This window comes from Mustela putorius, unplaced genomic scaffold (genome assembly GCF_011764305.1).
Source record: "Mustela putorius furo isolate JIRA1106 unplaced genomic scaffold, ASM1176430v1.1 tig00003845_pilon_pilon_pilon, whole genome shotgun sequence".
Classification (NCBI taxonomy): Eukaryota; Metazoa; Chordata; class Mammalia; order Carnivora; family Mustelidae; genus Mustela; species Mustela putorius.
In genome coordinates this window covers 66598849-66610882 of record NW_025421998.1, presented here as the reverse complement: position 1 = coordinate 66610882, position 12034 = coordinate 66598849, and the positions used below count along the sequence as shown (strand labels likewise).

General features: G+C 38.2%; 1 protein-coding gene across 1 annotated transcript in view; it reads right to left on the bottom strand.

The window, feature by feature from the left end:
- The window catches only part of GPR141 (G protein-coupled receptor 141), a 36672-nt gene extending 26239 nt beyond the window's left edge, over nucleotides 1-10433 (bottom strand). The window contains exon 1 of the mRNA XM_004741953.3: nucleotides 10253-10433. The gene's annotated coding sequence lies outside the window, so the exon portion shown is untranslated. The remainder of the gene's footprint in view (nucleotides 1-10252) is intronic.
- Nucleotides 10434-12034: the final 1601 nt, after the last annotated feature.

The window sequence follows — 12034 nt, the reverse complement described above, 5'->3', positions numbered from 1 at the left end:
TATTAAGAGCAAACACAATGTATACCTTTATTAAACTTTACATATCATTTATCTTATAATCCTTACAGTAATCCTATAAGCAGATACTATTACTTCTCTGTTTTAGAAATGAGGAAACTGAGGCATAGGAAGGTTAAGTAACTTGCATAAATTTACATACCTAATAAGAGAGCCATTATATTCAAGCCAGAGAGCCAGGCTTCAGTTTTGTTACTCAGCAACTATGTTATGTCCTTATCAAGAACATTGAAATCACAAAAAAGAAGTGATGTGGAATCTAAATTTGTTCTAGAACAGAAGATAGAGCAAAGTAAAAGCAGTTTTTGAGAGATAATGGCTGAAAATTTTCCAGAACTGATGAAAATTAATAATCAGATTTGATAAGTTCAAAAAACCTTAAGCAGGATGAAGAGAAAGAAACCCATACTTAGACACAATAAAGTGAAACAGCAGAATACTACGGAAAAGGAGCTGCTAATGTTAAAGGCAGCCCATTTGAGAAGACAGATCACCTAAAAAGAAAATACTTTACACAGACCAATGGCTTCTTATCAACAGCAGTGGAGGCCAGAATACAGTAAGATATTATCTTAAAAACATTGAGTAAAAATAACTATGGATGTAAAAGTTTACCCAGCAAAATTATATTTTTTTAAAAAAATATTTTATTTATTTATTTGACAGACAGAGATCACAAGTAGGCAGAGAGACAGGCAGAGAGAGAGAGGGAAGCAGGCTCCCTGCCGAGCAAAGAGCCTGATGTGGGGCTCAATCCCAGAACTCTGGGATCATGACCTGAGCCGAAGGCAGAGGCTTTAACCCACTGAGCCACCCAGTTGCCCCCCATTTCAGTAATTATTTAAGTGGACCAAACTCTATAGTTAAAAAAGATTATCAGACCTTCTGTCTAAAAATCCATTAGAAGCCCATTACTTAAGACACACCTTAAATAAAACAACCTAGAAAGTTTGAAAGAAAAGTAGTAGTAAAAAGCTACACCAGGCAAGCACCAATGCGGAAGCAAAAAAGGAGAAAAGAAAGTAAGGAATTGTTAAGTCTATTCTATCATGATTGCAAAACAGGCCTGAAGTTCTATATAATGAATGTTATAGTAGAAATAGGTACAGTTTAGGGGTACCTGGGTGGCTCAGTCAGTTAAGTGTCTGACTCTTGATCTCAGGTCAGGTCTTGATCTTGGGATGGTGAGTTCAAGCCCCACTAGGTGTGGAGCCTACTTAAAAACAAAACAAACAAACAAACAAAAAAGAACAACAACAACAAGAAGAGAAAGAGGTACAGTCTATGGTGAGAGAAAAGGGAGCAGCATCTAACTCTTCTCAGGGAAGTTAGGGGATGAATTGGAAGAATTTTTTTAAAGTTCTTATTTATTTGAGAGAAGAGAGAGAAAAATAACATGAGTCACGGGGAGAGGGAGAGGGACGAGCAGACTTCTTGCCGAGCAGGGCTCCATCCCAGAACCCTGAGATCATGACCTGGGCTGAGGCAGATGCTTAACTGACTGAGTCATCCAGGGGCCTCTTTTTTTTTTTTTTCTTTTTTTTTTTTTTTTTTAAGATTTTATTTATTTCTTTGACAAGAAATGGAGAGGGAGGGAGAGAATTTAAATGAAAAAAAGGAAAAAAAAAAACATTTGGCCAATGTTTGTTGAGCAGCTGCCTGTTCCTTGCCCTAATCCAGGGGATTTATTTGCATTCGCTCCTTGTAGTCCTTTGACAGCTCTCTACAGTAAGAATTATTACCTCCAGGTCAAGTAGGTCACCTAGGCAGGGTGACTAGGAAATTGAATTCAATTCTATCAAACCAGAAAAGTCACCATGTGAAAACTGAGCCATAAAATATTCGTGTGTAGAGCTGACAGATAAAATGGAAGATACCCAGTTGATTTGAAATCCAGATAAACAACAAATAATTATTTTTGTACAAATATATCCCATGCAATATTTGGGACACACTTATACTTAAAAAAAGTATTTATCACTTGTCCAAAATTCAAGTTTCACTGGGAGTCCTCTGTTTTTGTTTTCTAAATCTGGCAACTCTAGGCAGAGGTGAAACGAAAGGGAGGGACAGAGGTGTGCCGAGGTATGATAGTGCTTAGCAAAGTCCCCCTTGTGTCACGAAGCAAGACTCCCCTTCTGGCCTCCTGTGACAGCCCACTTAAATGTATGAAAAAATATTTATGGACTACTAATTTCTTAATTGTTATTTAAGGGGAGTTTTAAACTGAGCTTGTGGGTGAGGTAGAACATAGGCTGAATTCTTCTAAATGAAAGACTTATTACCTGGTGGGCTATAGCCATAGAAATATGTAGGAACTGGGTATAACTTAATATATACATATCGTGTATTAATTTGCATGAAATACATCATTGTGTGATATTCAGTTTTAAATACAAAATCATGAAAACACTCATGTGCCAGTTACCCATACACACTTGTATTATTTCTGCACACTTGGGGAATGGGAGATTCTAGTTGAAAATTCCTTTTCACCAAGAGCAGCAGCATAGCCCGTAGTTGGAGAGGTTCAGAGTAGAACATCTCCTGCAGTACGCCCCAGGCCATCCTTCTAACCTCAAGTCACAGACGGCCACAGTCTGATACCGTGGCAACAGGTGATCCTTGCTTGCAGCTGGCACATGATGTTACACACTGCTAAAAGAGGAAACTATAAAAGGGAATTGGGGGCTGAGGCTGGATAACACAATATTGTTCCGATGTTTTGGTACTGAATTCCAGTTTCCACATTTACTCCCAAACCCTAACTTTTCAAAAAGTCAAACCATAACAAAAAGCCCCTTGCTGTAAGTTTATTCTGATCATATGCTCTTTCTTTGAAGATTCAGAGGGTAACCCAAGGGTCTTTTTAAGCTCTCAGACCACCAATTCAATAGTTTATTAAAACTGAGACATAGGGCCCCTCCTGGTAAAAGAAAAAAAACAAGTGAGGCGTAGGGTATAATGAAACAAATGTAAGGCTTAACACCAGCTCTACCGTAGTCTGGGTAACTGAGGATAAGTATTCAACCTCTCAGCTTCAGTTTAGCTAACAAGAATTTTCCAGTAAGGACCAAGGAATAGAAGCCCAGAATAATTGTGAGATAGGCACCTTGGCCTCTTGAGATCCAGTTCCCATTATACAGGATCGCAGAAGCAAATGACCTGAGGCACCATCCTGATTCTGTTATGCTCAGAAGTCGGTAGTTTATTTAAAGTATTTTTGGCAGTTTTTCCAGGCTCCAGAACTGTGAGAAATAAATTTATGTCGTTCATTTGAAAAAAGGAAATAAAATAAAATATACTATGTTTGCTGGTTTTATTAAAAACACCACAAATTTGTATTTATGCATATCTATTATATGTATTTATAGTTTTTTAATTAACAATTTACATGTATTTTTTAAAGATTCATTTGACACAGAGAGAGAGAAACCTGCACACGTGCATGAGTAGAGAAAGGGACAGAGGGAAAGGGAGAGAATCTCAAGCAGATGCTCTACCGAGTGCAGAGCCCACAGTGCGGCTCCATCCCATGGCTCATGAGATCATGACCCGAGCCCAAATCTCAAATGCGTTACTTAACCAAGTGAGCCACCCAGGCACGTCCTACCATTTATACATACTTAATTATTCAAACCATAAAATATATTTTTTAAAAATCCAAGTAGTTTTGGGATTTCTGGCTGCTTATAATGTAGATCAAGGGTTTACTAGCTACAGATTAACAGCCAAATCCTACCTCCCAGCTGATTTTGTAAGTAAAGTTTTATTAGAACACGGCTACGTACATTTGTTCATAGGTGATCTAAGGCTTCTTTCCCACTATATAAGGGACTATATAACCTGAAAACCAAAAATATTCAGTTTTTGATACTTTTACAAAAAAAATTTTTGCCAGTTTCTGATTATAGATCAAAGGATTTTTTCTGTTGTAAGTAAAGTTGAAAGCAATTTATCTGTTTGTTTATTTAGATAAATAAATTTATTTAGATTTTTTTTCTATGATTTTATTTATTTATTTGACAGACAGAGATCACAAGTCGGCAGAGAGGCAGGCAGAGAGAGAGAGAGGAAGGGAAGCAGGCTCCCTGCTGAGCAGAGAGCTCGATGCGGGGCTCCGTCCCAGGACCCTGAGACCATGACCTGAGCCGAAGGCAGAGGTTTAACCCACTAAGGCACCCAGGCACCCCATAGATTTTATTTTTTTAAGCAATCTCTCCACCCATGGTGGGGCTCAAACCCACAACCCCTGGATCAAGAGTCATACACTCCACCCAGCTGACCCAGCCAGGCACCCCAAAAGCAATTTTAATTAGAGTGATTGGTTAAAATCCATTCATAGGTTCCAGTGGTGTCAACATGGTCACAGCATACCATACTGGAAGCTTTTGTGTTAGAAGTCAGTTAGATCTGGCTTCTAACCCCACCTTACATAGATAATATATGACACATATATTATCTATATAACATACTGTGATACTGAGAGGGTTAAAGCTTAGCGTGATGTTGGACATAGTGTCTATAGTTGTTCAATCTCTTTATTTAAACAAACACTAAAATAAGTACCGGGTTTTCCCCCATACTCTTTCATTTCCAAAGTGAGAAAGAGTAAAGGGGCAGTCAGGTATGGTCACCCTGATAATTGAGACAAAAATGGGCCCCTTTGTGATTTTGTCTAAGGACAGACAAAAACAAGGTCACTGAGCCACACATGAAGTACCAAACTTTCCCTTTTTTCAGTTAAAATTAATGACTGCTATTTCTTCACTAAAATATGAAATTGCCTCTGCTTTCTGACAACATCCAGTATGGAACAAACCTCTACTTTCCTAGACCACCCCCCTTCTGACCACCACCGAATCACTCTACCAAAATCCAAATCCTATTAATTGATTGTTTCTAATAACCATCTGACCGAGTTACCCCAGGGATCCCCATGGTGTGTGTTCTCCTTCCCTGCAATGAGTAATAAACCAGAGTCATTCAGCTACAGGGGTCCTGGTGGTCTTTGACTGGATGTCATTGACAGATGGGACAGTGAGATGGGAATAGTTTGTTTTATGATAAGAACTATAAATGCTACAGTGGCAGGAAGAGGGAATAAGGGTGAGAATTATTGAGTAATACTGTGTCCTGGGCATTTTTCATTTATTAATACTTCTGATCCTTACTATTTTTCATTTGAGTTAGATGTGATCTCTTTTACCGACACAAAAGATGAGGCTAATTGGAGTAGACCAAGGAGTGGGACATGGCAGATATGTTTGTCCTGCAGAAGCATACAAAGGCTAAGAGGCTCATGACTTTTTAAGGAAAGCCTCGCTAAAAGGAATAAAGCTATGACTCCCCCTGCAATAGCCCCTCTTGTATGTATCTAAGAGGGCTGGGCACCTGGGCCAGGATGCAGAGATTGTCTCTCTGAATGTTTTAGAAATTTCTGTATTCCTCCTTCTTGGAGGCACAAGCTCTTGGAGCAGCTGTTAGTTGTGCCCATGCTATTCACACTTGAAATAGAAGGTTAGGGGGCGCCTGGGTGTTTCCATAGGTTAAGTGTCTCACTCATGATTTTGGCTCAGGTCATAACCTCATGGGTTGTGAGATGGAGCCCTGCTGGGCTCCATGCTCAGCAGGGAGTCTGCTTGACATTCTCTCCTTCTGGCCCTCCCCCAACTCATGTGCATGCATGCTCTCTCTCTCACACACATAAATAAATAAATCTTTTTTAAAAATAGAAAGTTAGAAACATGGGATGAGAACAAAACAGCACCTAACCACTAAGGGAACTCATTCAAACACTGCTGCACCCTCTCAGACCTGAAAACAATTAAGAGAACCTAAAATTTTTTTTTGAGATTTTATTTATTTGAGAGAGAGCACAAGAGCAAGAGAGATTGAGAAAATGAAGGGGGTGAGAGGCAGAGGGAGAAGCAGACTCCCTGTGGAGCAGGGAGCCCAACATGGGATTTGATCCCCAGACCCTGGAATCATGACCTGAGCCACAGGCAGACACTTAACCAACCAAGCCATCCAGGTGTCTGAACCTAAAAAGTTTTACATGATAATTGTTTCATGAGAAAGAGATCTGAAACAGGCTAATTTAATAATTTTGCTCTAGGTAGAGATGTTTTTAGGATATATTGTATATAAAAAGGTATATGAGGAGAGAGACTGCCAAATTATTTTAATTCTTGTATATCCTGTCCAAATCCCATCTAAACTTCTCTAAATTAGGCACCTGCATAGATAAAGTCTATGCTAGATATAGGTCACTGCTCTGCATGGAGATTACAACCTAGGGGAAAGATAAGACCTGCATTAAAATAATCTTAGGCAGTGTGTGATAAATTACAGGGGTGCTGTTGTACAGGTGTGAAATCATAAGAAATACATATATTTGTCTCTGCTCCCCCGCACCCCAGTCCCTGACACCAGACTTCCTAACCCCTTGTAAATCTCTAAGTGATAAGAGCACTAGGAGCATCTTTTGTTTCATGGTGGTGGTTCTAAATGGGCTCCCAGATAGCTTCTGGATGGGGGCTGGTCACCAAAAAGACCAAATTCCAGTTAGAAACTTGGAATTTTCGGTCCCATCCCCATCCTCCAGAGAAGGGGGGGGGCTGGAAATGGAGTTAATAACTGATCATGCCAGATGAGGAAGTCTCCATAATGCTCCAAGAATAGGGGAGTAGGGGCTTTGGATAGCTTTCAGGTTGGTGAACATATCCCTTCTGGCAGAGGAGAGGATGTGTACCCTAATTCAACAGGGACAAGAGCTCCTGTGCTCTGGGCCCCCACTCAGGTCTTGCCTTATGTATCTCTTCATCTGGCTGTTCATTTGCTCCTTTATCATACCCTTTCATAAACTGGAAAATCTTAAGGATGTATTTCTTGGAGTTCTGCAAGATGCTCTAGCAAACTCTGAGGCTCTCACTTCCCTCTAAAACACTAATTTTTTTCAGTTGTCATCAAGCCTTCAATATAGTTCACAGGCCAGCCCTATAGCCTTTGGGCCAGGCACTTGTTTTTGTAAATAACATATTTAACTGATCACAGATATTTGTTTATGTGCTATCTGTGGCTGCTTTGGCATAACACCTGTGGAGTTGAGTAGTTGTGACAGAGATCGTATGGCCTCTGAAGCCCAAGATATTTATTCTAGTCCTAACAGCTTTTAGAGGGGGAGGGGGAGTAAAAGCAGGAATGGAGGTGGGATGCACTTTTTTGAATAAAGACATTTCAGGCATAACTCTAGAAACATACAAGACTGTGCAGGCTTTTCATTAACACCTCTTAAAAATTCTTAAATTTTTTAAGTCTTAAGATTTTAATTTCCCTAAAGAAGTGAATGAATTACAAACCAGCTATTGTAGCCTGAATTTCTCTTTCAGAAAATGAAATTATTCCTGGGTAGAGAAGAGAGGTACACTTGGATCCCAGCTCATTCTCGACCCCATGCAGCTGTGGGGAATCATCAGTGAGTGGTGCTCAGACTTTGCCACCATCAACTGGCCAGGCAATGGGAATCAGGATGAACTTCTTTATTAGGGAGCATCATGATACCCTAAATTCTATTAGATCTTACTTTTGGGATCCCCAAGGGAGCCTACCATTTATGTGTAATGCTCCAGCTGGTACAACCTCTTACCTGGTCTCAGTAAGAAGGGCTCCGAGGCTGAGCATGCTGCTGTTCCTTAAGCAAAACATCATTCTCCTATCACCCCATCCCACAGACTAGGTTACTAGAACATCTGTAACATGTGCATTATAGTCAACAATCTTTTTTAAAAAGATGGCTTAATCCCCAGGAACTGCAATCTTTAGTTGACCAAGCATTTTGAAATCACAGTTATGTCCAAAGTTGAAAAGAGAAGCAATTTTTGGCCTTGGCAACTGTTCTTAGAGCATTTGGGGTTCTAAGCCTTCAGTATATATGGCACATACTCTGCATGATGGTGTCTTCATCTTTTCGTTCATTCATTCACTCACTCATTCATTCATTCATTCATATATCCATTCCAGAGATGTTGAGCACTTACTTAGTCACATACTAAGTCACATACTTAGTATGTGACAAACATTGTATCCAAATACAAAGATGAGAAAAGCATAGCTCCTGTTCTTAAGGAAATCATATTTTTAGGAAAGAGATTCTGCTTGGGTTACGTTTGATTATGATTGTCATGACTGATACCATTGTCATCAAAAACAAGATGAGACAGTAGAATATTTGATTAATATTTTGACATATTTCGTACTAGATTTGAAGACACTTTGCAACATAATATCTCAGAAATTTCTGACTAATTATAGAATTTTTCTCAAAGTTATTACTTTGAAGGGTATCACTAATTTCTGCATATTACAATCTAATATATTTTTGACATATTATTTTGGTCATAATGTGTTAACATCTACTATAGTGTTAGCACAGTGGCTTAGACATAGTAGACACCCAATAAAAATTTCATTGAATTTTAGATTTGGGAAACATATTTAGGAATCAGCTAGCCCTATACTCCTTGACCTTAAATGGGTTTCAGACCCTTTGAAAATCTGATGAAATATGTGGACCTTTTTTCCCATTAAGAAATAACATATTAAAAAAAAAGAAATAGGGGCACCTGGGTGGCTCAGTGGGTTAAGCCTCTGCCTTTGGCTCAGGTCATGATCCCCGGGGTCCTGGGATTGAGCCCCACATCGGGCTCTCTGCTCAGCAGGGAGCCTGCTTCCTCCTCTCTCTCTCTGCCTGCCTCTCTGCCTCCTTGTAACCTCTGCCTGTCAAATAAATAAATAAATAACTCTTTAAAAAAAAAAAAGAAAGAAAGAAAGAACATATTTACATACACTCAAATGTTTGTATACAATTTTAGGTGATTGGTGAATCACCCTGTGTATCATCCATGAATTCCTACGTCTTCCATTTTATAATTGATGAAGATCATTGCCTAGAACAGGGGCTGGAAAATTATGGCCCTGAGGCCAAATATAACTCATCTCTCATTTTTGTTCTGCCTGTGAGCTAAGAATGGCTTTTACATTTTTAAGTGATTTCATATTACCTTCATATTATCTTCTATTTTGCTTTTGGTCTGCGTGACCCTAACTATTTATTATCAAGTCCTTTATAGAAAAAATTTGCCAACCCCTGGCCTTGAATGGTTAAAAAGTGTTTTCTAAATCACTCATCCAATCACTAGAAAATAGAAGACTAGGATTCACACTATCTGATTCCTCATCTATTGGTCTTCTCATTACTCCTGTTGATCAGTTAAAATATTGACTAATTGATTGATTTAAGCCCAATTAAAATTAAAACAAGGAGTTGTAATTCTGGTCCTTAATAAAATTCCTTAGATTTAAATAATTATGCATTTATGTAGCCAGTTAAAATCCAGGAACTAAGTGACCCATCCAAAATTATATTATAAATTTATTAAAGAAGCAATATTAAGCTCTCAGACTCAAGCTGTACATTACTAACTTACTGTTTTAAGCTTATATTCTATTTCACATATTTGAAGTACAGTACTTCTTGTAAAAAGGAATAAAGGTATAAACGGAGCTTAATGTAAAATTATTTGAACAGATGTTGTTCTTTTAATTGTGTGATTTCAAAGTTATTTTCATCCTTCTCCTATCATGTACTACTACAAAAATAGAATAAAAGAATAGCAAGAACCATTATTACATGTTATTTTGAATGTACTTCTTTTAAAAATTTCAAAGTACCTGATTACTATTGATTGTTTCCTTCTATGGATTAGGGCTGCCAGAAGAGTTTTAAATTATATGTGAGAATATTACCAGTAATAGAGTTTAAAGATTTTCATAATGAAGAAAAAAAAAAAAAGAACATGAAACATTTCAATAATGTGTAAATGCAATATCAGATGCCCTGAAGACCTCTATCATGATTTACCAGACTCCCTTTTTCTTTTTTCAGATTCTGAAACCACTTCTGTTCATATTTAACCACTTAGAAAAACTAGGTGTCACCTTCAGAACAGTACATACTACACAGAAAGAACTAGACAGTGTTTTCTATAAAGGAGGAATTATGGTCAGAGTAAATAAACTTGCTTTTTACAGCAAAACTGAAAATTCTGAATTAGAGCTTCATTGGCAAATTTTACATGCTCTCTCTTTTTTTTAAATTTTTTTTTAAATTGCATGCTCTCTTTATGCGTAACCTTCATTCCTGAGCCCCCCACCCCAGGTCTTCTGCACTTACCTGGAAAAGCTAGATGTCTCAGGGAGGTGCAGAGGTGGGCCACCTGTCTGAATTCCATATAGGATTTTTTTCTAACAATAAGCCTGCTTGGGCACTCCCAAGGTCTGCGTGCACTTAAAAGGTCTGGCCAGTTCGCTAAAGCAAAAGGAAACCAAAGTGTTCTAAGTTCCGCAGAGTGTCAACAGCAACCACAAAACCTCAAAACTATGTCAAACACACTAGCACTGAAAAGCCAACCTCTCAAAATAAAAAGTCTAGGTTGCAAAATGACAGCAAGGCCAATTGTTAAGAAATACAAAGGCTTTATTACTACTGTATGAATCCATTTTTTAAAATATTCATTCAAACTGAATTTTGTAGATAATAGGGGGAAAAATGATATTACCAAAAACAAAAAGGAGAGGGGCGCCTGGGTGGCTCAGTCCTTAAGCGTCTGCCTTCGGTTCAGGTCATGATCCCAGCCAGGGTTCTGGGATCCAGCCCCACATCAGGCTCCCTGCTGGGCGGGAAGCCTGCTTTTCCCTCTCCCACTCCCCTGCTTGTGTTCCCTCTCTGTGTCTCTCTCTGTCAGATAAATAAAAACAACAACAGAAAAGGAGAGACAAACTGTGTGTTGTGTTTGGGATGAAAGATTATAATCTATAATATTTCCTTTAGAACATTTATGGAGTTTTTCTGTAGCTCCTTGGAGACCTAGAACTACTATTCTGATGATAAATTTTGGTGATTAGCTCTGTCATTGATATATAATATTGACTGTGAGATTAGTATGGCTATCTGCAGCCTCACTTTTTAGACTTCTTAACATTATCTCCAGAAGAAATTATGCACACAGTTACAGAGATAAATGGGAAGTATTGAAAGAAAAATAAGTTCCTTGGGGCCCCTGGGTGACCCTCAGTTGACTCTTGATTTTGGCTCTGGGTCTCAGGGTCATAATAAGATCAAGCCCTGTGCCAGGCTCTGGGTTCAGCAAGGAGTTGACTTGAGATTCTCTCTCCCTGGTCCCCTCCCCACACTTGCTCACTCTCTTTAAAACATGTAAATAAATCTTAAAAAGAACAAAAGAAAAAGAAGTTCCTCAAACTTCTGTAATTTATCTGTCATATCATATAACACTAGAGTATTCTATAAGTATTATAATTATTTTGTAAATCATATGATAATGTATAGAAATCTGTGGGTTTAAAATGCTAATTTTAAATATCAACATTTTAAGTGTACTCCAGTTTTTAGCTCTAATTTGACATTTCTGCATTAAAAAAAATATGCAGATATCAAACACATCGTCCCTGGGTTCTCTCTACTTTAAAGGCCCTAGTTAGAATGATAATTTTGGTAATTTGTGATGATTTCTGGTCTCTGATGCTGAAGAATATTCTAGGCAAACATTTTGCAATTCCTGTTTCCTAGTGTTCACATTTCTCATTTTGAGCATAATGTTATTAGTGCACCCGACTTTTGTTTCTTAGTTTCAAGGGAAGGCCTCTTTGTCTGGAAAGTCTTCAGTTTCAGCAGGTGTGCATTCTTTGTCTTATAGGAGTAAAAATGTTACATGTTTCAAAATAACTCATGCTGGAGGAATTTTAGTTTTTAGTAATGGTAGAGAAGACTTCCAGACAAACCTGCCTGAGAACAACGAAGAAAATTGGATAGAATATAAAATCTGTTGGTTTTAAGGCTATAGAAAGCTGTCTAGGCTGTGAAAACCTGAAAGAAAATAAAATCCCCAGGGGAAGGGAAGTACAAATGGTGAATCTGAATCTTTTTTTTTTTTTTTTT